This window comes from Dromiciops gliroides, chromosome 6 (assembly GCF_019393635.1).
Source record: "Dromiciops gliroides isolate mDroGli1 chromosome 6, mDroGli1.pri, whole genome shotgun sequence".
Lineage (NCBI taxonomy): Eukaryota > Metazoa > Chordata > Mammalia > Microbiotheria > Microbiotheriidae > Dromiciops > Dromiciops gliroides.
This window is the reverse complement of record NC_057866.1, coordinates 243,160,930-243,166,570: the sequence shown is the minus strand read 5'-3', so window position 1 is coordinate 243,166,570 and position 5,641 is coordinate 243,160,930. Positions and strand designations below refer to the sequence as shown.

Genomic DNA, 5,641 nt, shown 5'->3' with positions numbered 1-5,641 from the left:
ATCTAAAAGATAATTTCTTGCTCCTCTAATTTGATTATGATGAGACATTCTATATCTACATATCCATTTGGAGCATATCCTGGCATATAATGTGAGGTGCTGATAGAAACCTAATTTCTTCCAGGCACTTGTCTAGGTTTCCCATCAGTCTTTGTCAGATAGCAAATATTCATGCAGGCTCTTTTTTTTTTTAATTATTCAAGTAGGAATGAAAAATGGACTTGGAGGGACCAAGTCTGTGCTATTCATATGCCTAGGTAACATTTTTTGCTCACCAATAGCAGAAGCAGTTTTTAGGAAATAGAAATGATGGAAATGATGGAGGCTAGACAGGGAGGCAATATCTATGTATGAAATAAGAAACCATTCTGATAATTATCAAGGGCAGACTCTCATGAAGAAATATGGCATTACTATGAATCATATTGCTAGGCAGATTGCTGGAGATTTCCTCACCTTTAATTATATGCAATAGATATCAGATATCTATACTATATATAGATGAAAACAATCTGAGAGATTCGGATAGGAAAATTAATCATCAAAAACTGCAAAGCTAAAATTAAACTTCCTGGAAGCTATGGTCCATAGAAACAACTTATTACTGAAGAGCCGTATTATGGAAATTATTCCACCTTTGAGACTGTACATGAGCAATGCGTGAGGTGTTGCGAAGCATTTTTAGAAAACTCTCATTATAAGGCTCACACCCATTTATTGCGAAAGGCCAACAATGATTGACATAAACTTTAAAATGATGTTTGCATATCAGCTGATGTGTCATTAAAGCATAATTAGGTATTACAAAAAATATTCATTTAAAAAATGTTACCTTTATTTCTAAATATATCCCTCCCCTTCTCCTACCTTTAGATTAATCCTTTGTAATGAATGTAGAAAAGGGAAAAAGATCCATTCAACAAAAATATGCAGTATTCAATACCCATACTCCCTCATGTCTACAAAGAAGGGAGGAGGTCCATTTTCTCAAAATCCTCCAAGACTGGTCTTATTCATTATAATGATATAGTATTCATTTTATAGTTTTCAGCCCTTTCTGCTTACATTGTTGTCTTACCATTGCTTTTGAGAATTTATAAAATGTCAAATTCATAGACGTCAAAAACTTGCCATCTTCAGTTTCCTGCTCCAATAGACGTTTGTTGATCATGTTTTAAAAGATCACAAGTGATGGGAATGTCACTGATTTTGAAGCCAACAAGTTCTGTCCTCAGTCTAATGAAGTTCTCCTGATGCATTTTGATCCTATTTTCTCTGGTTTCCATCTCTCTAGAGATGGAAGAAAGCCAGACAGCCAACACTTCTCAAAATAATCTGCCATATATTTGAAGACATTCGTTAAGTCAGTCCTGTTCTGGGATAAACAAACAGAACTTTCTTAACCTCTCTTAGAGGCTTCATTTTCCATATCCTTCATCATTTCTATTGCTTTTCTCTGGCTCCTTTCCAGTTCCTTACCATCACTCTGAAAACTTAGAGACCCAAACTGAACTCAACACTAATCATGGCCTAAAAATATCAATTTAGAAAAGTGTTCGTTTCCTAGCTCTTGGGTCATACACCTGACAATGTATTCCTACCTAAGGACCTCATTAATGCTGAATTTGTGATGTTAAGACAGTTCCCAGACTGAAATTAATCTTTACTTAATAGAATGAAATTAAATAAGGTTGCAGGATATAATGGAAAATTTCATTGGATGTGGAATCAGGAGTCTTGAAATTCTAATCCCACTTCAGTGCCTCCCTCACCCACAACCTCAGTTAGGCTAGTTTTTCTTTGGCAAAGCTGTCCCCCAGGACTTGGTTGGCCCAAAGACCAGGGCTCAAGTTATATTTCCAATTAATAGCTTTTTGGTCATTTCTGGTCATATTGATTTGGCTTCCTGGTCATCTAAGGGCATAAAAAGGCCCACCCTTGTGGAATTAGGGCCCTTCAGACTTGACGGATGCCCCAAGGCCATGTGAATTACCACCCCCTGCCTTGCTGACCAGACATGTTTCCATATGGAGACGGGGGACTATTTCTACCCAAGTCCTAGAAAATCCTTGTGGAAGATATTTTCTATGCTATGGATAATTAAATCGTCTTTTTTTTTTTTTTTCTTTTGGTGAGGCAATCGGGGTTAAGTGACTTGCCCAGGGTCACACAGCTAGTAAGTGTCAAGTGTCTGAGGCCGGATTTGAACTCAGGTACTCCTGAATCCAGGGCCGGTGCTCTATCCACTTCGCCACCTAGCTGCCCCTAAATCGTCTTTTCTTAACTGTTGAATGCCATAGGAGTGCTTCATTTCATTACAACATTGAACCTGAATTAGTAGGGCAGACTTACTTCTAACTTTTGACAGTCAGTAATTGGGAAAGGTTGTTGTTGTTTGTCCCTTCTTGAAGAGCATCATGACAACTGTCATGACTTGTAATGAATCAGATTTAAGTGAGGAAGGGCTATGCAGTCACCAGCCTCACTCTCTCCTCTAGCAACAAGATAGAAATTGTTTGTCCTTCATTCATGTCCTGTCATTCCACGACATCAGGAGATGATGTCATGACATTTGGTGAGGGAAGGCTGTGCAAACAAAGTTACCAGCCTCCAGTAGCAAGATAAAGATCAGGATGACTAGAGATGGCCCCAGATATTTGAGGAAATTGGAGTTAAGGGACTTGACCAGGGTCACACAGCTAGTAAGTGAAAAGTGTCTGAGGCTGGATTGGAACTCACATCCTCCTGACTCCAGGGCCAGTGCTCTATCCACTATGCCACCTAGCGGCCCCTCATTAGGACAAAGACTAGCTCAAGAACAGTTAGATCCCACCTTCTGGGTGGAGTCCTATCAGAATAGCTTTAGGGATTAGTCTCCCCCTGCATACAACCATCCTGGCCCACATTGTGGTCTAAGTGGGGGAAGGTGCTGCACAAAGGGAGGGCAAGGTGATTGGGATGGCATTGTATAGCACTCTATGCAAGGGCCCTTCTTGTGATTTATGGAATACTTTCAGTGGAACAGAGAGCAAGACTCCACTCTCATGGGACACAGTTCAATGGGTATGAGAGGAGGCTGCCAGGAAGGTTATAAACCAAGTGATAAGCCCAGCATTCCCTGTTTGCTGCTGATTATCCTGCAGAAGTTGGACTGGTAGCATAATGAGGCTGAAAGTAAACTGGTCTAGTGTCCTTGGAAACTAGAGAGAGAGTTCTCCGCTTTTAAGGACTGTTCAATGGAAGTTGTGAGTCAGCTGATGCAAGTGAAGGGAGCTTGGGACCAGCAGGTCACATCTCGGGACCCATAGGGTCCCATAGGCCTTTGGTGGGAATTATAGACCCCCAAACCAGTGGTTTTTCTGCATCACTCTGAGAGCTGAGCCATGACAGGAGAATGAGAATGAGAATGAGAGTGAAGAGAAGACTTAGAAACCCATGGCAAGAAAACCTTGGGCTTAGCCTCTAAGAATTGCTCCCAGGAGGAGGATTTCTTCTATAGCGAACGGAGGGAGGGAGTGGGCTTTTATCAGGGACCTGATCCTGATAAATCATTGGAGCAATAATTGTAGAGGGTGCAGTCTAATGAAGGCCAAGGCAGAGACTCTCTCCATTGGCTTGGGGAGGCTCTCTGAGGACTATTGTGAGGCCAGTTGAATCAATGACACACTCTGCATGGAAACTGACCTTTGTCCCTTTTTAGACGATTAAGATGGAGAGTTTAAATGGATCTGTCCCCATAAAGATGAGTTCCTGTTACAGCCTCCTCCCTGTGGAAATTTTCAAGAGAGGGGTTGAAGTTTCTAACGGAAATGAGTTTGGTAGATTGGATGTATTTGCTAACACGCCCCCCACCCCACTCCTCTCCCCAGCCATCCCTTCCACATTCTGTGGCCAGACTAGCTCAAAAGTGGTTAGATCCCACCTTCTGGGTAGAACCCTATCAGGAGATTGGGGCAACAATGCAAATAAGCACTCTGGGAATAGTGGGAGGGTGAGGCACAGAGCCTGCTGCTCTGTTAGTTGGTTAGAGGGTGAGGAGACCCTCTCCCTTAGGCATGACTCCTCAGACACAAAGTTACTAAAGCACTTGATGATCAGCTTATGGTGGCACTATAAAGCTTTACTGTGAAATCCAGCACCAAGAAAGGAGGATACCCTTAGTTCCATTTAAACTAAGGCAGCTAGATGGTACAGTGGATAGAGTGCCAAGCCTAGAGTCAGGAAGGCCTGTCTTCCTGAGTTCAAATCTGACCTCAGACATTTACTAGCTGTGTGACCGTGGGCAAGTCCCTTAACCCTGTTGGCCTGTTTCCTCATCTGTAAAATGAGCTGGAGAAGGAAATGGCAAACTACCCCAGTATCTCTGCTTAAAAAAAACAACCCAGGGGCAGCTAGCTGGCACAGTGGATAGATCACCGGCTCTGGAGTCAGGAGGACCTGAGTTCAAATCCACTTAATACTTAATATTTACTAGCTGTGTGACCCTGGGCAAGTCACTTAACCCCAATTGCCTCACCAAAACAAACCAAAACAAACAAACAAACAAACAAAAACCCAACCCCAAACACACACACACACACACACACACACACACACACACACACACACACACACAGAAACCCCCCAGAAAAGAGGTTATAAAGATTCGGACATCATGACTGAACAACAATGTGCAATAAAGCCTAAGTCGTTTCCGAAAGCCTCAGTCTCATTTGGATCATCCAAGAGAGGTTGTGGAGGGAAAGGGTCAGTATTTGTACAGGTTGCAGTTAGCAAACTGTAGGTTTTTGCAGGTGGGGTAAAATGGGAACACTTCCCATATGTTGGAAAGTATACAAACCCCATATAATTAACACCAAACAATATAGGATCCCCAGGGGAGCGAAAGATATTTCCTCTCTAGTGATGGGGATGAAGGAAACCAGAACACTTTCTTGTGCCAGCTTCTTTTGGCCCGGGCCCAAGGTGAGTGGTATGGGATTATTGGCCTTATCAATGCTTTTTTTCCCTCTTTTCCTGTTGCTCTCTGAAGGGAAGAAAGTCCAATATACATTCACCACATATCCCTGGGGCTACCGGAACCCCCTCTCAAACTGTCACATTAAAGTCTTCTACCTTTCCAGGCCTGTTCTTCATTATTTGATATATTTTTAATTCCACTCAAATGGGTCCACTTGCTATTCCTTCTATACAATATTCCATTTCCTGTGTTCTTGTCTTTGCATAGGATGCTTGTCATGCCTATGGAGCGTTGAAGGGAGACCATGTGAAAGGGATATATATGGGGATATATATATATGCATGTATATACACATATACACATATTTACACACATTATCTATATACACTCCCATATATCTATATATACACATACATACATACATACCACATGCTGGTGGGCAGACCTGAAGAAGGTTTCCCTTCATAAGTATATTGAGGGGGGCAGCTAGGTGGTGCAGTGGATAGAGCACTGGCCCTGGATTCAGGAGGACCTGAGTTCAAATTCAGCATCAGACACTTGACAATTACTAGCTGTGTGACCTTGGGCAAGTCACTTAACCCTCATTGCCCCGCAAAAAAACAAAACAAAAAAATAAGTATATTGAGATACCTCACTATGTTAATGACATAATGCTGACTG

At 42.1% G+C, this 5,641-nt stretch overlaps 1 pseudogene; it reads left to right on the top strand.

Moving 5' to 3' along the window:
- Positions 1-208: 208 nt before the first annotated feature.
- LOC122732254 lies at positions 209-741 on the top strand (annotated as a pseudogene).
- Positions 742-5,641: the final 4,900 nt, after the last annotated feature.